Genomic DNA, 25,018 nt, shown 5'->3' on the forward strand with positions numbered 1-25,018 from the left:
ATTTAAACTTTAGGATGAACCAAAAAAGACATGTCAGTCCTTAAAACAGGCTTTAAAGGAAATATTGATAAATAAAGATAAAGACTTTAGCCGAAGAAGGATTGTTGGTCCAGCTGAAAACTCTACTAACTTATTTGCTTGTACGGCCAATATCTACAGCTGATATAGGCTGATGTTTACAGTCAAAATATCTGTTGTAAATATTGGTAGAAGTTTCATATCTGCTGATACCGATATTATACTGATGATACAGAGTAGCTGGTCTGTTGTTAATCATGAAGACAGAATAACACATGAGCCGTAGAGTGTTTGGTTTGCTCACCAACTGTCTAGTTTCACTTAAAAGTGAAATTAGTGGAGTTGATGGAGTTAAAAATATTGTGTTGCTGTGTTGAACTGTTCACTTCTTTTCCCCTCTTTTAGAACTGTTGTGTAGAAGCAATATCACACAAAAGGGGGTCATGCTATCCTGAATATCAGCATTGCTCTGATCAGTCCAGTGTTAATTTTGACAGCTATTTCTAATTCTAGTCTCAGTCTTAGTCTTTAGATTAAATGGCTCTTAGTTTTTGTCACATTTTAGTTTAGTTTTAGTCGACAAAAGCTCTATAACATTTTAGTCTAGCTTTAGTCCATATAAAGTTCTTGCATTTTAGTCTTTAATTCTTTTACAAGCATTAATTTTCTTGCCTAAATCTGGTACCAAATCATTTCAGTGTGTTCCATGCATCCTGTCAAAACTGGGGTCCCTGCTTTCTACAGCTGAGAGGCAAAAGAGATGCAGATGCATTGTATTCTGACAGATTTACCCACAGTGGAGAAACATCATGGATTTTCAAAGTCTGACAAAAAAAATAAATTACTTTTAAGTTATCTTGACAAAAACTATTTTTTTTGTCAGTTTTGGTCATCAAAGATCTATTTTTGGCTAGTCTTAGTTTGGTCTTTCTCATGGAAAAAAAAAAATTTTTAGTCATAGTTTTAGTCAACAAAATCGACACTGATTCAGTCGTAGATATATGCAAAATCTCAACGATGTCATACTCAATACCAGCACTCATAGAATGACTTCTATCCATTCAGATAGCTTGGTCAGAACTCAGTGTTGTATAAAATGTGTTGGATAAAGCCTTTCATAGAATGAAGCTTTCTTGGGCTTTAGTTTTATATTGGAGTATCCTACATATATGTTGTTTCTCACAGATAAGACCACAAGCAGCACAGTTAAATTTTAAAATGTTGAAATATGCCTTCTGTTTAAAATGCAATCACAATTTTGTGGAGTTTGTTCTCATACACTTATTTCAGACAAAATGGCACAAAAGGATAACACACATGTTGCAATAATTTAATTTCAGACTTAAGTGGAGTTTTGATTTTTGTTAAATACTTTTACAGTGCATCCCAGGACAATTGGATTTGTATATCTCAATCCAAGCAGTACAGAAAATGAAATACTCACCAAAACCTAAAAGTTTCCATCAGTCTTGTCTGTATCTCACATCAGCAGAGGTCAGCAGAGAGCAGAGGTCCTCCACATCACATCTATCTCAAACCACAGCACGTGTCTCTCCCTGTTGGCACACAGCACAACTGAATATTCACAAATTAACAAACAGGTGATCACAAAGCCACCAAAGTGCCTTCCTCATACCTGTTAATCTAATGACAACATGTCCGACAGGGTACATGGACATGGCGAGGATTAAACAGGCTCTGTGCCACATGACAGAGGGAGGCGAACAGAGTCACCTTCAGGATGTTCAGGAGACTAAAATCAATCCAGTACGGAAAGCCTGAAAGTGCTTTTAATCAAGCTCAAATCCCTGCTTTCCGAGTGCGTCTGCAGCCATAAATCTATGCGCATCTTCCTCTCATCTGTCATGCAACAAGTGCTGCAGCGTATATGACAAAAGATGGAGGCGTCTGTGCCAGTGAGAGCAGCTGCTAATAGCAAACAGAGGCCCATGCAGTCATTTTCATTTGACATAAGTGGTGGTGGCTCTAAATCAACAGCAGGAAAAGGCCCTGACGTGTGCAAATAAACATGGAGAGTAGCCTGCATGAGTGCAAGCCCGCTGTCTCAGCGGGCGGCATGTTTTCTCTGGCATCACAATCAGAGAAAATCTATCAAATAAGGACAGAACTTGAAGTTAGGGATGTTTTTCAGTGGCCTGTTCCCGTGGTCTGGTGCCTGCAGGTAGCTTTACCCTAACATGGGAGCCGGGTGAGAGACAGTCCCAGGTATCCATAACCACAGAGGGGGAGGAGGAGGAGGGGGAGGGGGAGGCAGGCGGGTGATGAGGGACAAAAGGATCTTTTCAGGTCTGCCTCAGAGGGGCAGGGCGGCTGGTGCAGGAGGGGAGGGAGGAGGGTGGTAGAGAGATTTTCTTACCAATGATGCATGGATCTGACAATGTTCCTGCCTGGACGCAGCCAGAGGCAGATTCAGGCAGAGTGTGTGGGTAAACTCACGTGTAGAAGAGAGAGGAAATTCAGCTGATTAAAGTAGAAAAGAGAGTTAAATATCACAGAAAGAGTGAGTAAAACTGTGCAAAAATCAGAGGGATTGCATTACTTCACCTTAAAAAATGTTAATTATTCTGATGTAAGCCTTCTCTCAGGAGCGCAGGAAGTCTTTTGTCTAACAGGAAGCTACCATGTGACAGAGCTGAAAGAAATATTTATCTCTTTCTCCCAGTCAGATGAGTGATGTATGACCCAGGGCTCAGACATGAAGAGGAGGAGGAGGAGGAGGCTCTGCAGACGATCCCGCACTGTAAGGGTGTTAGATATCATGTTGTGTGTCAAATGAAGGACAGCATCATATACATTACCTAATGAAAAGGGGGGAGATATTTTATGATACAAGAGGAAAGACAAAGGACAAGATAAGACGTGAGTGTGTGTGATGTCTAGCAAAGAGGCTGTGTATAAAAGAAAAGTAGCCAGGAGGCAAAGTCTCATATAACGAAGTCCACCACAGACAAAAGGCAGATCTGGTTCCCGAGAATCAGATATGTATATTTTTGGAGCTGGGGGAGAAATGTGATCATGGCATTAGTCTCACAAGTTTGATCGAGGAAGTGACTTCAGTCTGGGATGTTTTTTTGGAAAAAGTTTTGTGAAGACTTATCGGATTTGTGAGTTAGTTTCAGGGTTTCAAAGAAAAAATATCTAGTGAAGGAAAGAAAAAAGAAAGTGAGAGCATGATACTTTAAAAAAATGGGCAAGACCTTGTTAAAGCAACACTAACTGTTGGAGATATTCACAATAGTTTATCAGTTATTTTGTTTAGGAGAGAAACTAAAGGATTATTGAGCCTGATACCATTTGTGTTATTATTGATATACTTGAGTATTTATTAATGTGTTTGATTTGATAGAATCAGTAGTTTAGCACCTGTGGCATTAAGTTGGGCAGGTACTGGGTAAAGTGAATGTTTTTTTAAATCAGAAAATCAAGACAGAGAGAAACACAAGGATACCAGCTTATATTAAAGAATAAGAATGTTGAATAAACCAAAAGGAAACTTTATATATTTGCCTTGACATGAACATTTCTGATGCTGTTGCCTACCCACACTCACTCGGCCCAATTTGATTTGGATGGGTGCTTTTCTAATGATTACGCAGCCACGTCAAGGGGAAGAGATTTCCCGATTCTTGTTTGAATGGCTGAAGTGCTCAGGCTACATGACCTTCAAATGGAGATTTTCCAGAGGGACACTACAAACTGAGTGTTGTAAGAAATCTCCCAGAATGTTTTGTGAATCAAAGGCAAGATGGCTGCTCAAGTATCAAAAGTAGAGGGAAAAAGAACTTACTGGTAAGTAGTTTCATATGAAACAATTACAACAGTCTAATATCTTAATTTAAAAGTAATTTTAAAAGTATCACCTTTTGTAGCATCCCCAGCTGGAGCACTGGAAGACTCTCGAACTGATGGTTTAAGACACCTTTTATTTTTCTTTAAAGCAGTGCAAATTGTTGTAAACACACCATGAGAGCTGTGGGAAACAGAAAATTAAAAGGATGTTAGAACGCTGAATAATAATGAAACATAACCCAAATAAAATGTCATATTTCCAATCAATTAAAGGGTTTACAAAAGATACATTTACACAATTATCTGTTAAAAACAACAATAAAAACATAGAACAATCAAATCTATATGCAACAAGTGAATACAAAACATTAAAAGGCCTAATTACTTATGTTCAATAAGTAGGCAAACAAATCAAAATGCACAGGCAAACCTACAGGCCTAGAAACAACGGGCAATGCTACAGCAACTATACATGCACATGGGTATACATACACGAGGACAATAATCACAGAATGCCACACATTTAAAAGATTACACAACATACCTTGTGCACCTTCCAGCTGGCTGCTAAAGTGGCATGAGTTTTTCTTCAATCAGTTCACTCTGACCATCCGCTGGTCTCTTTATATCCCATTTGACCATAACCCACCTTCAAAATAAAAGCCCGGACAAAAAACAAACAACCCTAGACCTTATTAAGCAGTTTACATTTACATTAATACTGCTGACTACTACAATGACGTACAAAACTTGAAAGGTCATCCCATTTTGCCACTTGCCTTTATAACTCCAGTTGTTTATAGGGGCAAAGTGGCACTTGAAAACAAGGAACAGGGCTAGGAGTAGGGATACAGTAACTATAAAAAGTTACTGTATTGATTTCTATTGATTTTATAAATCAGTCATGGTCAAGATAATTTTTCTGACTAAAAAAACCCTCTTTAATTTCAAAGTTAAAACAGATTTCTACAAAGTAATGTCAATTAAACAAAAATATGTAAGGTAAAATAAGTGACTGCATGAAGTAAATCTTCACTCAAGTCAATATTTAATAGATGCACCTTTGACAGCAATCACAGCACTGAGCCTGTGTAAATAGGTCTCAGTCAGGCTTTCACATCTGGTTACTGCAAATTTATTACATCCTTCTTTGCAAAACTGCTCAAGCTCTGTCAGGTTACATGAGGATTGGGCATGAACAGCCATTTTCAAGTCCAGCCACAAATTCTCTGTTGGATTGAGGTCTGGGCTTTGACTCAGCCTCTCCAGAATAATCACCTTGTTGTCTTTAAACCATTTATGTGTAGCTTTCCCTGTATGCATCGGTTCATTGTCTTGCAGGAAAATAAATCTTCTCCCAAGCCGTAGTTCTCTTGCAGACTGGATAAGATTGTGCAAGATTTCCCAATAATTTGCCGCATTCATTTTACCCTCTGCCTTTACATTTCTTTCAGGACCAGCCGCTGAGAAGCAACCCCACAGCATGATGCTGCCAACACCATGTTCCACAGTGGGGATGGTGTGTTTGTGGTGATGTGCAGTGTTTGGTGTCTGCTGAACATAAGAGTCTTGTCTGATTGCCAAAAAGCACAATTTTGGTAACATCAGACCAAAGAACTTTCTCCCATTTAACCATGGAGCCTCCCACATGCCTTTTGGTGAACTCTAGTCCAGATTTAATGTGAGTTTTCTTCAACAAAGGATTTCTCTTTGTCATTCTCTCATAAAGCTTTGACTGGCCCTATCTGAGGGCCTGATCTAGGCAGATTTACACATGTGCTATATTCCTTCCATTTCTTGGTGATGGATTTAACTGAATTTCAGGGGATGTTCAGTGCCTTGGGATTTTTTTTGTATACATCCCCTGACTTATACTTTTCAATGACCTTTTCTCTGAGTTGCTTGGGTGTTCTTTTGTCCTTATGGTTTAATGGTTGCTGGAAATACTAAGTAACTAGAGCCTAGGCCTTCCAGACCCAGGTGTCTTCATACAACAAATAACTTGAGACACGGTCACTGCACTCAGGTGTTCCCCATTTCACTAACTGTGGGACTACTAGCACCAGTTGCCTGGACCTCAGTTGAATTAGGTCATTCACTTTAATGGGGTGAATATTTATCAAAATGCCTTATTTTACATTTGATTTTTATTCAATTGATATTACTTTGTAGAAATGTGTTTTCACTTTGACATTAAAGAGTTTTTTTGACAGAAAAGCCAAATCATTTTGACTATGACTGATTTATAACATCAATAAAAGGGTAAAACATCAAAGGGGCTGAATACTTTTTATAGGCACTGATCAAGTTAGAAATGGGACTTTAGATCTAAGTTTTTTAAACATTTACAAAACAAAGTTGTTTTTTAAAGGCAGTATATAGTTTTTGGGCAAGTAACTTCTAGGAGTAAATACAGTGCTTGTCTGGAACTATTCCTTTGAGTATTGATATACATTTGCAGCTTCAAAGTGCATCTATCTTGGGCATGTTAATGTTCGTGAATCAAAATGTCAGATTTACACAGTGTGGTTTATTAATGTAGATAATAATTTCTGGGTAACTTAGTTTGATCACAAAGACGAATGAGATCTTAAAGACCTGCCAGGCTTTGACTAAACGGGAAAGAGTTGGACTAACACATTACAGGTTTACTTTTTAATGGGGGTTTTGGTCATTTCAAAGCTATTTATAGACTTGTGCTGTTAAGATTAGGGGATAATCAGTGACAAACAAATGTATAAAATGTCTGGCATAAATTCAGGAGTGTTTGTTTTGTCTAATATGGAATAAAAGAACAGTGAAGATAATCTAAGATAATCATTTACTTTTTGTCCTGTCTCTGCTATCTTTGACTGATACAATTAAACAAAACGTCAGTAGATATTTAAAATGAAGAAAACAAACAGGATAAGATAAAAAAAAAAAAAAAAAGAAAGACCTATTACTCTTTCTGGGCAAAGAGTAAAAATGATTAATTCCTGCTAAATATCTCCATTTTCTGATGCTTGTGGAATGTGGGGCTGGGTAATCAATGGATTTTTCTAGATATATTTATGTTTTTTCCAGTTAGATATATGGTGAGACAATAAAATGTATATATTAGGGGTCAACGGTATCGTTTTTTAGGGCTGATACTGATTATTAGTATCATGAGACTGATAACCAATATTTAGAACCGATATGCTTTGTATATGATGTACAAAAGTGTATGTTCAAAATCTACTTAATGTGGGAAAAGTAAAATGGCAAAAACAGAATACAAAAAGCAGCCCTAGCTCTATCAGCATGGGAAACACAGAGCAACACAGTAGCAGCAGGAAAACAGGAAGTGATGCCATACGCTCACTGTGTCAGTGGTACCCAGGCTTAAGTGTTGATTGGCTAGTACTCATGGGACATCTAGTCAGTCAGATTGTGTCATATAAAGGACATTTTTTGAGGCTGTTGAGAGTGAAAATACTTTGCAGCACACTTTTTGATTAATTCACTTCACTGATCATCAGTGAAATAACTACTCATTAAATAATGGAGATTTTATCATCCTGAAATATGTGGTGTTTAAGGGTGTAGAAAATCTGGACAACCTTAATTTTGTAGCACAAATGTTGTCAGAGTTTTTGTACAATTTAGATACTGTTGATACTTCCAAATGGAAAAAAAATGACAGATGGGTTTTTTTGTGTGTGTTTTTATTAAAAAAAAAATTGTGAGAAAAATTTCACGCATCACCATTCAGCCAAAAATATCAAGGAATAAAGGCTTGTCCACATCACCCAGTCCAAGTGGGAGACAGTTATTCGGAAATTATAAACCTAAAGGAGAAGGAATACCTCAGTTTAACAGGGTTTCGAGGACCTTACCAACTGGCCAGTTTTTTTTAACGGAAGGGATTTTACGTGCCAATCTGTAGCTCCCAACGAACACAGCAGCTCTCTTCAGGCCTTTCCACTGTCCCTTCCTAATCATCTGGAATTTCAAGGATGCACTCAAGCTCAGTGTTGGGTTGAGTTGGACCTGAGACATGAAGAGCATGGAGATGGTGAGTAGTACTAACCAAGCAGCCAAACCGGGCCTTTCATAATTTGAAACTTTGCCGGCAGCAATGTCATTAGAGGATTTTCTGAGCTATTCTTATTATTAAAATCCCTGAACCCTGACTTGACAAAGAAAAACTTAATCTGACTCACAAAAAAGCTTCAGAAAAAGTCAAAAGACGAGTGCCAAAATGTGTCTCTCTTTTGCCATGATTTACACTGCTGTGTTTGAGTAAAATTAACCTATTCTTGTTTCACTGTACAAAATATTTTTCCCAACTTCCTATTTAAATGTGACCTTTTTTTGTGGGTATAATCAGCTTAAACGTGTTCTGTTTTAAATAGTAGAGCTCTAATGCTCTGGCTTAGGGAGAATTCAGGAATCAATATCTGCAGTGTCCTTCATGGGGTGTTTTTGTGTTACACCAAAAGAGAATAGCTTCGGTGCATGTAGCAAGGCTGATTTAAGGGAAATCTAGAGAGGTTTCTTAACTTTTCCAGAGTTGTATGGACACCGCATGTGTGAATCTAAAAATCAGAGTCTAATGTTTCCTGCAATGACTTTTACACATTTCCAAAAACTATAAAACATCAATCAATGAGCAGTTCTGCCTCTCAGCACACTCATTTTGTAACCATGTGTATGGGTGATATGGTTTATTCTCAAATGACTATGTCCACTGTTGTGAATATACAATGTACTCCCATTTGAGATGCTTTAATAAAAAAAATATATCCATATTGGTATGAGATTTATGCCAAAATCAAAGCTGAAGAGACACAAACATTTTTTTACCTTTTCTTACTATTAGCAGCAAAATGTTTTTGACTAATAAATCTATATGAATGAGAAATTAATTGCTTAGTCTTCATTGTTGATTCTTCCGTATCCAGAGATTAGGCAGTAATCATGAATATAAACCTGCATCCATGCTGTATTTTCAGGAGCCAGACAGAACAAGAACCGTGCTAACTGGGTTTAGTGTTATATAATGAGCAATACAATTAATGATAGATCACTCTGCATACTGTTATGACTCTACTGCTTGTTGATCTGAAACCAAGAAAGATCCATGAGTCCAAACACAGACATATCAGTGCTGCAGGCTCAGGGGGATTTCTGGGAGGGGTAGTGTGGCAGACACAACAAGAGGAAGTGCTATGGGATATGGGATAATGAAATTTACCTCACACTCCCAAAGGGTCTGCCTTACCTATCCTGGGGCTCACAAATAGCTTGAGTAACTAAGCCCCCGCTTCTTCACACACATGATCCACACCCCTGCTGTGCCTGAACCGCACAGCGGCGACCCTCCACCCAGACCCTTCAGCTACATGCAGTTTGTACTTTATTTGTTTGCTGCCTTTGGAGTGACAGCAGCCTGAATTTGAGCTGCCATCCAGCTCCCCTTCATCCTTCATCTTCTCGCTGCAGCAGTCTTGGTTTCACACAGAAGAAAAAAAGAAAAATATTCAGGAAATGAAAGTTGTAACATGATCCCCTGTGTGCCAAACGTCTCTCTGCACTGGGACAAAAGGCCCAGAGAAAAACTGGCCCGGCTGATTTTAGCCTGTGAGAGAGAGAGAGAGGAGCGGGAGAGAAGAGGAAAAGAGAAAAATAAAGACTTTTGATGAGTTATTAGGATGCAGACGGTGGAAGAGGAGAAGGTGAGAGTACTGCACTGATGAACTCCTATGTGCAGAAAGCAGAGTGCTCCTGCAGCCCTCTGTGCTCAGAGCCCCACGTCCCACAGATATTCATGCACCAAGCAAAATAAACTTCCCATTCCTGCCTTGCAGTGTGTTTTCCAGCCGGCCTCTCCTGAGAGAAAGTTTTCAGGAATCCAGTCGAGTGTGTCCAAGATGACACAGAAGACAAAGACTTCTCAGGTTCCAAATATTCTCTCAAATTCCTTTTTGTGGTGTTTGAGGGTCTCACCACCCATGAGCCACTGCTGCTCATCATACAGAGCATACTGGAGGCAGAGGGAGGGGTGGAAATGCTCTGCTGGTCCCCTCAGTGCTGCCCGGTGCATTTGCAGCATGGTGTCAGCGGTCGGTGGTAATTACCGAGCTCGCTCGGAGTTACCACTACACCAATGTGCCACCGGCTCTGGTATGCCAGCTAAGCTCTGTCATTAGGAAACAGAGCTGCTGCTGGACTGTGGGCGCTACTTCAGCACACAGTCTATCAATATATCTACAAGACCCTCAACAATATACTTTACTGATAGATTATTTATATTCTGGGTGTGAGGAGGAAGAAGAATGGCCAGGGGTGTCACAGGTCCCCTAAAATTTGATTGGCCATCCATGGTGCCATGCCAAATCCTAATCAATGCTTTGCCATGTCAGCAGCAGGACTTATTAAAACCAACTTGTGGTTTGCTGCAACAAGCTGCTAGTAGCTATAGTATATAATATATTTGCTTTTACTAGTATTTCAAATTATGTTTCAAGTCACTCCCACACAAGTCACTGATCTGGTTTGGCCATTCCAGTCAAAATAGTCTGGACATGCCCCATATTGGGCCATGTTTTTTTTAAATCAGATGTGCAACTGTATGAAAATATGGGTGTTAAAATGTCCTTTCTTAAAACACTGTGTGCAAAACTTGCTCTTGGACAGGCACAGGAAACAGTGGCTTATCTAAACCCCCCACAAAGGAGGATGCACCAAGGGGTGGTGCAATACAGTCATGGACGAAAATATTGGCACCCCTGGAATTTTTCCAGAAAATACACCATTTCTCCCAGAAATTGTTGCAATTACAAATGTTTTTGGTATACAAATGTTTATTTCCTTCATGTGCATGTGCAAAAAATCCGAAGAAAAAAGACAAAATTGACATAATTTTACACAAAACTCAAAAAATGGGCCGGACAAAATTATTGGCACCCTTTTAAAACTATGGGTGAATAATTTTATTTCAGGAATGTGATGCTCATTTAAACTCACCTGTGGCAGTAACAGGTGCTGGCAATATAAAAATCACACCTGAAGCCAGTTTGAATGTATAAAAGTTGACTCAACCTTTGTGTTGTCTGCCTGTGTGTATCACACCAAGCATGGAGAAGAGAAGAAGGAGCCAAGAATTGTCTGAGGACTTAAGAAGCAAAATTGTGGAAAAATATGAACAATCTCAAGGTTACAAGACCATCTCCAGAGATCTTGAAATTCTTTTGTCCACTGTGCGTAATATATTGAAGAAGTTTATAACCTATGGCACTGTGGCTAATCTCCCTGGACGTGGATGTAAGAGAAAAACTGACAAATGAATGCAACACATGATAGTTGGAATGGTGGATAAACATCCTCAGTCAACTTCCACACAAATTCAGGCTGTCCTGCAGACTCAGGGAGCAAAAGCGTCAGCTCGGACCATACGTGGTCATCTGAATGAGATGAAGCGCTATGGCAGGAGACAGAGGAGAACCCCACTGCTGACAAAGAGACATCAAAAAGCCAGAATGGAGTTTGCAAAAATGTGCCTGAGTAAGCCTCAATCCTTCTGGGAGAACATTTTGTGGACAGATGAGACTAAGGTAGAGCTTTTTGGAAAAGCACGTCATTCTACTGTTTACAGAAAACAGAATGAGGCCTACAAAGAAAAGAACACAGTACCTACAGTCAAGCATGGTGGAGGTTCAAAGATGTTTTGGGGTTATTTTGCTGCCTCTGGCACTGGGTGCCTTGACTGTGTGCAAGGAATCATGAAATCTGAGACTATTAGTAAATTTTGGGCTGCAATGTAGGGCCTAGTGTCAGAAAGCTGGGTCTGCATCAGAGGTCATGGGTGTTCCAGCAGGACAATGACCTGAAACATACCTCAAAAAGCACCAAGAAATGGTTGGAGACAAAGGTGGAGAGTTCTGAAGTGGCCAGCAATGAGTCCAGATCTAAATCTCATTGAACACCTATGAAGAGATCTCAAAACTGCTGTTGCAAGAAGCACCCTTCAAATCTGACAGACCTGGAGCAGTTTGTTAAATAAGAGTGGTCCAAAATTCCAGTTGAGAGGTGTAAGACGCTTGTTGATGGTTATAGCAAGTGATTGGTTTCAGTTATTTTTTTCCTAGGTTGTGCAACCAAATATTAAGTTGAGGGTGCCAATAATTTTGTCCGGACCATTTTTTGAGTTTTGTGTAAAATAATGTTAATTTTGTCTTTTTTCTTCGGATTTTTTGTGTTGTTCCGATGCACATGAAGGAAATAAACGTGTATACCAAAAACATTTGTAATTGCAACAATTTCTGGGAGAAATGGTGTATTTTCTGGAAAAATTCCAGGGGTGACAATATTTTCGTCCATGACTGTATGTCAGTACAGTATTTAGCTGCAGTCAGAAGGTGTTGGAATTACTGATGTTATGTGACGCATTATAAGGTGTTTTGCATGATCTCAATTTTTTTGGTCATTTTGTAACAGATTTAAAGACAAATTGATCTATGGGACAATAAAGTATAGCTCATCAACACCTGCTATGCAATGCATTCAGAGAGTATTCAGACTTTCTTCACTTTTTTAAGCCTGCCTGGAGCTTGAAAAAATCTCCACATGAAAGAAAGCAGGCCTTCATGTGTTTAAAACAAAGGAGAGGCTTCTGTCTAGCCACTGTGCCATAAGTCCAGATCAGAGGAGGGCTGCAGTGATGGCTGTCCCTCTGGAACTTTGTCCCATCTCCACACAGGATCTCTGGATCTCAGGGTTTGCAGCACGTGCAGCATCCAGCATCCAGCTAAGCATATCATTAGCCTCAAAGCATAATTTCCTAAGTCACTTTTTTTTTGCCAAATTGCAACATCTGCCAAACTCTACTCTCCTGCTGCTGATTCATTGTGCCTAATTGCCTACATCCTCCACCAATCAGAGTGCTTGTTAAAGCCCATAATCACTATACAGGTAACCTTGCAAAGCAGATGGATACGCCCGTTTCCTTGTTTCTTACTGGCGAATCCATCTTGCAGAGCTTCCGTCTGAACCGGGCCCGTTTAGAAAGTGGCAGGACCAATCAGCCACGAGGGGCAGTACTTTCAGGCGAGGCAGACTCGTGACATACAATTGTGGCAGAGGACATTAGTGTGGATGCTGCAATAGCGCCAGTTTTATCAGAACCTGACAACATTTCTTTGTTAAAAGAACAACAAAGAACAGCAGTGAGTTGTTTTCTTTTCAAAAACTACAAAAGTTGTGTACTGACATGTCTACAGTTGCCATGGTTCGTGTTATTCCTCGGTAGCTGCGCGCGCACCCCGGCTGCGGCTACGTCTGCCCTTTCCCAAACACTTAGTATTGAAGGTTTTCAGGTTACTATACAGGTACATCTAAAAAAAAAAATAGTATATCATGAAGAAGTTCAATATTTTTTGTCACTCATTTCAGAAAGTGAAACCCATATATTATATAGACTCATTACACATAGAGTGAAATATTTCAAGCCTTTATTTCTTGAAATTTTGATGATTATGGATTACAGATAATGAAAACCCACAATTCAGTGTCTCAGAAAATAAGAATATTACTTAAGATCAATAAAAAAGGATATTTTAAACAGAAATGTCAGGTCTCTGAAAAGTGTTTTCATTTCTATGCACTCAATACTTGGTTGGGCCTCCTTTTGCATGAATTACTGCATCAATGCGGCATGGCATGGAGGCGATCAGCCTGTGGCTGTCTTGTTGTGGCTTTCATTTTCTAAGAAACTTGTTCACACATCTGGTAGAACTTAGTTTTACAGTATAAATTCAAAAAATCCTATGTGTATGAGTCTAATGTTATATCAGCTCTGAGATCGGTTAAAATGTGACTCAATTTTAAATATTTTCAATAATGAAATTTGTGATTTAAAAGTAAGCTCATGAGTACCTTGGTAAAGTCATATTAGTACACAGTTTCACATTACACAAAGATAAACATTCATTGCACCTGCAAACCCCCTTTTATCAGTTGATGTTTGCCTCCCTAAATTAGTTTTGTTTTGGACTGAAAAATTCTATATTATTCATGTCCTTTCAATCTATGTGTTGTTTTACAATTTAAAAGTACAGTTTGCGCTGCTCAACAGAAAGGATTTGGGACAACAGAGTCAAAAACACAGATGAGCTGAAGACCGTGATCAAAGCAACCTGGACTCAATAGCACCTCAGCAGTGCCACAGACTGACTGCCTCCATTCCAGCCCACACTGATGTAGTAATTTATGCAAAAAGAACCCCTGACCAAGTATTGAGCACAGAAATGAACATAATTTTGAGAAGGTGGGCATTTCTGTATTCTTATTCCTTTCTTTTTATTGGTCTAATGTGATTTTCTAATATTTTGAGATAGTGGATTGTTGACTTTCATGAGCTCCAAGCTGTAATCATCTAGATAAAAACAGAGAATGCTGGACACATTTCCCTGTTCTGATGTTTCTAGGATGCCCCTGTGTGTGTAGAAGTTGTCAGATTTTTGTCAATCAAATAGAAAACAAATGCTTTCTTGAAGTTTGATTTGTAATATCCTCTAAAGGTAAGTTCTGTAAAATACTCACCTTTCAAAGCAAGAGCAAAAAAACAGGCCTTGACATTGTGATCCTTCCTTGTGTCTTTATCAAACCGCAACACACCTGCTGAAGCTGTTTTTTTTTCCAGAGGAATCTGTAAAGAAGAAGATAACTGATTTATGCCTGAAGAATTAAATTAAGAATGAATTTTGAACATCTTTGTCGTAAATCTCTAAAAATAAATTTCTTTCCTTATAGCACAGTGGGAAATTAAAAAGAAAACATTATTCATTTAGTCATATAATTGCTGCAGGTTGTGTTGCTTTACAAAATAATTCAAAAGTTTAAGTGCAAAACAATACTGCAGATATCATGCTGTTGTCCCTTTAAGAATATAGTAGGTATTTGTCATCATGGTATTGTTCCTCAGTGTATTTGTATTTAACGATATGGACCTTCTGAAACTCCTGCAGATCTGACCTAAAGGGGCGAGTGAGAGTTTCAGTTTGTCAGGTTCAGATCTACGACCTCAGAGCATGCCTAAGAAAGGCTCAAGGTGCTGAACTTAAACTTGGCGACAGCTGCAGAAACTGGAGACCAGAGGGTTTAAATTTAGACCCTCAAAATCCCAACTGTTGCCCGCGACCTGCCCCGACACTTTCTTACACATGTACATTCACACCCTCCACTCAGTATGCTGTACGCTCATTTACACTTCCATCCAAATTTACCTGCACTTAGTTTGATGTACGATCACAGATTATTTTAAGAACTGATCTCACCATTGGTACTATTTCTATAGTTTGTTTACTTCTCCAATTAGATTGAACTGGAGGGGTAGATTAATTTAAATCTAAAAACACATTCTTAGTCTTCTTGAGTCTTGTATGAGACACATTTTTTTCTCTTTTTGAGGTTATTCATTTCAAGGCTCTAAGCACTGACTGTAAACTGTATACAAAGAAAGAGTCGAGGCTTAGTGGAGGCTTTATAAATACTTTATAAACACTCTGGTTTTAACATACTCCTGCAATGATTTACTCCGACAGAAATGTTAAAAACATTCAGCTGCTGAGATGTGCATCATCTACTGTGGATCATGTGCGCCATCTTGTGGTCAAAGTTAGTACAATAAGTTCAGACAACACTTTGGCAAGTGTCTTTTTTCTCTTAAAACCAATAAAATTACTCAGCTGTATTTTTCAGTGTTTATTTGAATAAGAGAGCAGTTAATAAAATGAAATAAAACTCAAAAAGAATACTGCATGATATCAGAATGATACTGGGATCAGTAGATATACTAAGCTTAAAAAGTTAATCACTGATATAGACATGTATGAAAAATTCTGTCAATATTTACAGCCAATGCATGTGGAATTCTTATTCATGCTGTAAAAATCTGTTGTGTGAATACTTTTGTTGAGTTTAAGGCTGGACAAAAAAACCTACGTCATTTGAAGTCTTTTTCTTTGCTCATCCTCATTTTTTAAACTTTAAAGTGTGTTCTAACGATCAAAGTTTGTTTTTTGTTCACCCTTGAACTCAAAGTGTGGGTTTTTTTTTTTGGTTTTTTTTTAAGATTTATTTTTGGGCATTTTTGTGCCTCTATAAGATAGAGGAGGACAGTGGATAGAGTCAGAAACAGGGTCAAGAGTGGGGGTGAGACATGCGATAAAGGGCTTCAGGCTGGATTCAAACCCGAGCCGCCCGCATACATGGGGAGCACCTTTAACCACTAGGCCACCTGCTCCCAAAGTGTGTTTTAAAGACTTTAGATTAAGGTTCAAACAACATTTATACACTATTTGGACAAAAGTATTGGGCCATGCCTGTTAATTATTGGATTCAGGTGTTTCAATCAAACCTGTGTATAAAATCAAGCACCTAGCTATGCAGTCTCCTTTTGCAAACATTTGTGATACAAAATGTGCCGTTCTGAAGAGCTCAGTGACTTAAAGTATGGTACTGTGATAGTGATGCCACCATGCAATAAAATGGTTCATTAAATTATATCCCTTCTGGATATTCAACAGTCAACTGTAAGTTATAATATTCGAATGTGGAAGTGTTTAGGAACAACAGCAGCTCAGCCATGAAGTGAAAGTCCATGTTAAATCACAGAGTGGGCTAAACAGCTGAAGAGTTCTGAACTTCCACTGGCGTTAATGTAAGCACAACAACTGTGCAGCAGGAGCTTCATGGAATGGGTTTCCATGGCTGAGCAGCTGCATGCAAGCCTCACATCACTAAGTCCAGTGCCAACTATCAGATAGATTGGTGTAAAGCACACTGACACTGGAATGTGGAGCAGTGGAAATATGTTCTGCGGAGTAAGAATCATGTTTCTCTGTTTGGCAGTCAGATGGGCAAGTGGGTTTGGTGGATGTCACGAGAATGTTACCTGCCAAGTACAGTATTTTAATACAATATCATTACAGTCCATGTTGGTGTAATGTCAGACGGCTAAATACTTGGTCCATATTGAGCTTATAGGTATTGATATTGGTATTGGCTAAACTGAATTTGTAAATATCAGCATATCGGCAACATTCCAATATTGTGCAACCTCATTAAGATAAAAAGAAGAAGCACTGCTGGGACTCTGTGGTTTCACATACAGGTGCTCTTTGGAAACTTTGGGCTTGATTTGCTTAATTCATCATGTGAAGGGGTGGTTTATGAGTGACAAAATGGGTTTAATAAAAACATTTATAACCAAAAAATTGAAAAACTGCAACTGGATTAAACATTTTTTTCACTCATGCAACCACCCCTTCACCGGATTAATCTATTAAGTACAGATCTTACAACAACAGATCAACAATGACAGAATTTAAGCAAATACAACCGATTACCTTCAATATCTCATGATTAATCATGGAATTAAGAGCAATATTGTTCCTGACTGTGTAATAGCAGTGCCAATATCAGTATAACATCTCCACCTAAGAGTGTTGTGTGTGTCACTTCATTGAAATAAAATTTTGTCTTTCAAGAACACCGAAAGGCAACAACACCCAAGATTTTCCAATCCCCAATATTTTTAGAAGAAAAATATACAGTGGATCTTATAAAAGCAACATTTTTAAAAGAGATAAATGGACTTGAGCTGCTGTAGCACTTTACCAATTTTCTATTCAAAGTGCTTTTTACACTGTAGGTTGCACTTACCCACTTCACTCACTCACTCACAAGCTGATGGTGGAGGCTGCTATGTGAGGTATCCATCAGTATTAGCTAATCCCATTCAATCAAATTCATACATGGTTGCATGCCACTAATGCCGCAGTCTGAGAAAGTTGGTGTTAAAGGTGTTCAGTGCCTTGTGCCAGTGTGCAGGCATGCCAGCTCCTGCAGCCACTAGAGATCCAACCCTTGACCTTGTGGTTGAGAGATGTCTGACTACCACACCACTGCCTGGTGAAAGTTAGACTTTGTTGAGGTGTTTTTACAAAATTCAAATCCATCAGCTTCTTCAAATGAATAAAGGACTTTTTTATACATATAGATACAATGCAAGAGGAAAAAGTATTGATGAAAAAAAATGTAAGGTGACATTTCCCTGCTCCTGTCAAGATAAAACAAACTTACTTTCATATAACCTATTCTTTTGGTCACTGCTTCCATCTAGTGGCCATAAGCTGTATTTCACTCACTAACTTGAGATCAAGTCAAAGAAATCCATTCCTCTGTGGGTTAATTTGTGAGGTGTGGTACTGAGTCTATTATTTTCAGGACTCAGTTTTTACTTGCAAGAGATGCTTTTACTAAAAACACCAGCTTGGTAGATTTGACCATCTAGTCAAAGTGGATCACTTCTTTGGGTCCCAAGACTTAATCAGAGTGCTGGATAACCTAGGTCCACTCTGAGCTCATGACTGGCACTTGATTATCTGCTCTTGATGACTTGATTATTATAATGGACTTGGTCAAGGCCATAAGGTGTCCTACTTTATTTCATTGTTACCCTATCTTGATGTCTTACACTGAAAAGGGAGCTACAGCCAAATCTGGTAATGCCGGAAACATTTTAGAGCAGATATTTTCCACTCCTCATGGTAGGGAAAGTATTGATGCTACTAATGGCTTCAGGAATTACTCTGTTTTGTGTGTAAATAAGATGGGAAAGTGATTTATTAAAGTTATCCTTCATCTTTCCCTAGCATGCCATATCAAAATATGTTCTAGGTACAAGGCCCTTAAACTTTAAAATTAGGAATAACACAGACCATAATTTTAATGGCATTGCTGTTTGATGAAAGCTTTACAAATCAGAAGGTCGCTGCAAGGTTGCAGAGCTCTGTGGCAGCTCAAACTGCCCTCCTCTTTCATAAACAATTTTACAAACAACTTGTATACATTTGTAAGAATATAATGTACGATTGTGCCTCATCTCGACAGCTGTGTACAGGTTATCTATCTTTAAAATGATACAGATCAAATAAGAAACTGCAATGTATATTCCCTTTGCCCATGTAACACCCTTTCACTTAGTTTCCATAATTCTGCTGATAAAACCATAAACATTATATGGACAAAAGTATTCAGCCAGCCGCCTGACCAACACCGACTGTAATAACATCGTATTCAAACACATGTACTTTGATATAGAGTTGGCCCCATTTTACAGCTTCAACTCTTCTTGGGAGGTTTTCCACAGGTTTCTTGAGTGTTTTTTGGGGAATTTGTGCCCCTTCATTCTGTACAGCATTAATGAGGTCAGGCATTGATATTGGACAAGAAAGCCTGGTTTGCACTCTCACACCAAAGGTGTTTGATGGGGTTGAGGTCAAGGCTCTGAGCGAGCCAGTTCCTCACCAAACTCTTTAACTCATGTCTCTATAGTCCTTGCTTTGTGCACTGGGGCACAGTCATATTAGAATTGAAAAGGGCCTTTCCCAAACTGTTGCCACATAGTTGGAAACATAGCATTGTCCAAAATGTCTTGGTATGCTGAAACATTAAGATTGGCCTTCACTGGAGAAAAGGGGTCTAGTTCAAAACCTGAAAGACACCCCCTTACTATTATCCCTCCTCCACCAAATTTCACAGTTGGTACAGTGCAGTCAGGCAGGTAACGTTCTTCCGGCATCCACAAAACCCAGACCCACCCATCTGACTGCCTAACAGAGAAGTGTGATTTGTCACTCTGTAGAACACATTTTCAATACTCTACAGTCAGTCCAGTGTTTGTGCTTTACAACACCATCTGATGCTTGGCATTTGACTTGGGGATGTGAGGCTTGCATGCAGCTGCTTGGCCATAGAAACCCATTCTTCTCTTCTGCTATGGAATCAGCAGAAGGTTTGTAACTTTTCCGCGCCACGTGCCTTAGCTGGCACTGCTTTGCTCTGTGATTTTACATGTTGTTTTGCTTCATGGCTGAGTTGTTGATGTTCCTGAACACTTCCACTTTGTAATAATATCACTTACAGTTCACTGTGAACTACTCAGCAGGGATGAAATTTCACAAGCCGTCTTATTGCAAAGGTGGCATCCATCACAGTACCACACTCAAAGTCACTGAGCTTTTCAGAGCAACCCATTTTGTATCACAAATGTTTGCAATAGAGACTGAATGGCTAGGTGCTTGATTCTATACACCTGTGGCAACTGATCTGATTGAAATATCTGAAAAACAGGTGTGGCCAAATACTTTTGTCCATTTAGTTTATGTAATGTGAGGATGAGGGAACCTAGAGCCCTTTTCCTCTGGTGCCCTCCAATGGCCTCATATGATCAGCATTTGAACTGTCACTAAGCATAAAAGGAGCTAAGCCATAAACTGGGGTTGGCATTTGAATCAACTACACTGCTTTAGAGATCATGTGGGGTTATTAATGTTGTATAAGTGGTGTATATGTGATAGAAAGCAGCTTTATTTACAATGATTCAGATGTAATTTTAAAAAATGACACTTTCCGATTCAGCTGAGAATTCAGACTGTAAACAGTATGCCTGGAAAGAGGATTTGCAATCTGAAATCTCTGATCCAGATCAAGACATTGTTTCATTATAACCGGCAATGTAGGAAAATTATGTAAAATGTAGGCGCGCAGGTCAATTATTGTTGTTATACTTTATGCCAATTCACTGTGACAATGTGAAAATTGTTGAAAGACTTCCTGCAGAGTGTTATGGTCAGCAGGATGGAACCTTTCCCAAGAAAAGCACACACTGGGGAGGTTTTCAACATACTGTAGTAACGGAAATTAAAAGCCCCTCATTACTATGCCAGACAGAGCAGTATAACAAGTTGTTTTTTTTATTTGAGGTCTTAGTTTGTTTGTTTTTGAGGGGTTGAATTGCTCTACATTCACTTTTGTGTGCTCTGTTTTAATTCTCAACAAACACAAACACTCATGCTCCTGTTTCTTAGTGCTATGCAGCACACAGATGTTGGCACAGATTGCCCTGTGTCTATTATACATGCACTATGTGATCCAACAGCAAACAATGACTAAATTCATACAGCCTAACTGTATGTTTAAATAAAGATGAGCATCTGCACACATGCGGATGTTTACATTTGACAGCATCAATCTGTTAACAGATACTGCAGTCTCTAGTGTTGTTCACACATTTCTGGTAAAAGTAATTGTTTTAAGTCAGGTTCCAATGAAGTTGTTGTTTCTTTGCCCTCCAGATCTGTGAGTAAATGGCACACTGCCACATTCGAAGTGCCTTTTGTCCAACAAAGGGGAAGATGTGCACATTAAAGATGTGAAAATTTGACAGCATCAATTGCCGACAGATAAGTAGTATGTCATTTACAGTTGCAAGAAACAGTATGTGAACCCTTTAGGATTTCTTGGATTTCTGCAGAAATTGCTCATAAGATGTGTTCTGATCTTCATCTAAGTCACAACAACAGACAAACACAGTCTGCTTAAACTAATACCACACAAAAATGATATGTTTTCATGTTTTTATTGAACAAAACATGTAAACATTCACAGTGCAGGGTGGAAAAAGTATGTGAACCCCTAGGCTAATGACTTCTCCAAGAGATAATTGGAGCCAGGACTCAGCCAACCTGGAGTCCAATCAATGTGATGAGATTGGATGTGTTAGTTAAAGCTGCCCTGCCGTATAAAAAACACACACACCAGTTTTGAGTTTGCTGTTCTAGAGAAGCATTGCCTGATGTGAACCATGCCGGGCACAAAAGAGCTCTCAGAAGACCTACGATCAAGAATTGTTGACTTGCATGACGCTGGAAAGGGTAACAAAAGTATCTCTAAAAGCCTTGATGTTCACGTGTCCACGGTAAGACAGTCTACAAATGGAGAAAGTTCAGCACTGTTGCTACTCTCTCTGAGTGTGGTTGTCCTGTAAAGATGACTGCAAGAGCACAGCGCAGAATGCTCAATGAGGTAAAGAAGAATCCTAGAGTGTCAGCTAAAGACTTACAGAAATCTCTGGCACATGCTAACATTTGTGTTGACAAATCTACAATAAGTAAAACATTAAACAAGAATGGAGTTCATGGGAGGACACCACGGAGGAAGCCACTGGTGTCCAAAAAAAAACCCATTTCTGCACGTTTGAAGTTTGCAAAAGAGCACCTGGATGTTCCACAGCACTGCTGGCAAAATATTCTGTGGACAGATGAAACCAAAACTGAGTTGTTTGGAAGGAACACACAACGCTATGTGTGGAGAAAAAAAGGCACAGCACACCAACATCAAAACCTCATCCCAACTGTGAAATAATGTGGAGGGGCCACCATGGTTTGGAGCTACTTTGCTGCCTCAGGGCGTGGACAGATTGCTGTCATTGACAGAAAAATGAATTCCCAAGTTTATCAAGACATTTTGCAGGAAAACTTAAGACCATCTGTCCGCCAACTGAAGCTCAACAGAGGATGGGTGATGCAACAGGACAACGACCCAAAGCATAGAAATAAATCAACAATAGGATGGCTTCAACAGAAGAAAATACGCCTTCTGGAGTGGCCCAGTCAGAGTCCTGACCTCAACCCAACTGGGATGCTGTGGCATGACCTCAAGAGAGCGATTCACACCAGACATCCCAAGGATATTGCTGAACTGAAACTGTTTTGTAAAGAGGAATGTCCAAAATTCCTCCTGACCATTATGTAGGTCTGGTCTGCAACTACAGGAAACGTTTGGAGGTTACTGCTGCCAAAGGAGGGTCAACCAGTTATCAAATCCAAAGGTTCACATACTTTTCCAACCTGCACTGTGAATGTTTACATGTTTTGTTCAATAAAAACATGAAAACATATCATTTTTGTGTGGTATTAGTTTAAACAGACTGTGTTTGTCTATTGCCGTGACTTAGATGAAGATCAGAGCACATTTTATGAGCAATTTCTGCAGAAATCCAAGAAATCCCAAAGGGTTCACATACTTTTTTCTTGCAACTGTACATACAAAATGGAGAACAGATTGAAGCTGTCGAGAATAAATAGCTCCACCATATGCAGCTGCTAATCACCTTTATTCAACATTAGAAACAGTTAGGCTGTAAACATTTGCCTATTTTTTTCCTGCTGTTTTTTTCAGGTTGTTATGTGGAGCCTAACATCTGTGGAAGGTAAGACAAATGGGAAAATAACAAGACTGTTTCATGTGATTTTGTTTTTTTTGTTGGTTATGATTTTGAAACACATACCATTCGGTTCAAAATGATGATAATGATAAATGATAAGGATCTAATTAATAATCTTTTTATTTGACCTTAATTTTATTAGGAGTACTTCACCTGAGTAACAGAAATGTCTTTAAAAAAGAGTTCTGTACAAGACCGTAGCATAAAAAGTATTGCACAAAGAACATATATATTCTGTAAAACTTCAGATAAAGTCTAGGCTTTTCTTCACGTCAGTTGATGGAAACACCCTGCCTTTATTTGGGATGGGTGTCAATACTGAACAGGACTGTAACTATTTAAATAAAACTCATGCACACTCACAGCAAAGATGGAGGTAAAAGTCCTAAAGACTATAAATTTACCCCGGGCAAAATATGTTCCTGAGCACATAATTTTAAAATCAGTAGAAAAATGGCATCATTTACTTGATCCCATTTTGAAAGCCAACTCTTCTCTGCCAACCTGCTGCACTTTGGGTAGAAATGGAAGAGACCAAAGGTGGTTTTACTATAAGGTCAAGTATACGCTACTGCTTGGGGCTTTATGCATTAAGAAGCCTGAAAGATACAGTCATTATAGGTTTATATCAAATCTGAGGAAAACATCTAAAGTTACTTTAAATGATTAAGATGTGTACATTGGACCAAGAGTCAATAAGCTTGCTTAAAAAGGCTTGATTATCAAAATAGTTTTTTAGAAGGACCCCTCAAATGGCCCCAACATGACTTCATATCAAGCATTATGTAGGATAGATCCCATATAGAAACAATGCAATTGTGAATTAAATTGTAGTTAAATACCTTACAGTAAATAAAAATCTATGACTTTGAAAAGAATTGATATTGCACCAGAATGTTTTTTTTTTTCTTATTTCTATAAGTCATGTCTGACCTAGAGACATGTTCAATTATCCAGATGTGTTGTGTTTGCCCTGTGATGCTCTTTTAAGAGGTGTTAAATAAGTTCTGTTGGGTATTTGTTTCACAGCTGGCACTGTCCTGTAGTTCTCATGAAATCTTACCTGAAAATAGATGCACTGAAATATTTTGTTCAGTCACTGGGAATGCTTCTAGCTAAATGGGAAAGGGCCTCATATATATATATATATATATATATATATATATATATATATATATATATATATATGTATATATATATATAGGCCTGTTTTTTTTTTTACATTGGGCCTCTAAATTGTTAGGACCCCTGTTTGTATAATCACTCACTAGTGCAGGCTAGTCAATAGAAATCTTTAACAACAAAATAATGTCTTTAGTTGTTTAAAGCATTTGCTCCAGGCTCAGAGTTCAAGATAAGAGATGGAAAAAAATGTCTCCATAAGTTCGTTTTGTGCCTTTCTGCTTTTTCTCATAATTTTTGATCCACAAACTGTGTGTACGCTATAGGGGCATCTAAGTGATACCATCATTGATTTGTCAAAATTTAAACTGACACTAGGCATAAAAGGGGCTAAGCCATAAACTGGGGTTGGCTTTAATTTGAAGGTTTGCTCTGAACCATTATTACTCAACTCTGCCCAACCAAAGAACTAAATTGTTGGAAATTACCTTTGCAAGAGCCACAAGCTAAGTGGTGAAAAGTGGCAAAAAGAATTAAAGTAGCAATAACAATAAGTAAAAGGTGGCAAAAATGGGTGAAAAGAGGCATAAAAGGCATAAAAAGGCAAAAATGGGTAAAAAGAGGCATAAAAGGCATAAAATGGCAAAAATTGGGTGAAAAGTGGCAAAAAATAGGGTGAAACAGTGGCAAAATGGGTGAGAAAAAAATGAGTTGCAGCTAGCAAAAATGGTCAAAAAGCAGCAAAAACCTTGCAATAAATAGTGAAAAGTGACTAAAATGGGCAAAAGGCAGCAAACAGGTGGGAAAATAAGCAAAAAGTGGCCTTTGTTGGCATAAGGCAGCTTAAATGGATGAAAAGTGGCAGAAATTGATTAAAAGTTGCACAAATTGAGAAAAAAAAAGGGGCAAAAAAATACAAGTAATGGCAATGGAAAAATATTGACAGAAAATAAAGGTTGACAATTAAGTTTG

General features: G+C 38.6%; 1 protein-coding gene across 1 annotated transcript in view; it reads right to left on the reverse strand.

Moving 5' to 3' along the window:
• Nucleotides 1-7,549: 7,549 nt before the first annotated feature.
• six6a (SIX homeobox 6a) overlaps nt 7,550-25,018 on the reverse strand; it is a 42,527-nt gene continuing 25,058 nt past the window's right edge. The window contains exons 2-3 of the transcript XR_005993315.1: nt 14,395-14,500; nt 7,550-7,842 (exon numbers count right to left, since the gene is read on the reverse strand). The gene's annotated coding sequence lies outside the window, so the exon portion shown is untranslated. The remainder of the gene's footprint in view (nt 7,843-14,394; nt 14,501-25,018) is intronic.

This window comes from Cheilinus undulatus, linkage group 18 (assembly GCF_018320785.1).
Source record: "Cheilinus undulatus linkage group 18, ASM1832078v1, whole genome shotgun sequence".
NCBI classification, from domain to species: domain Eukaryota; kingdom Metazoa; phylum Chordata; class Actinopteri; order Labriformes; family Labridae; genus Cheilinus; species Cheilinus undulatus.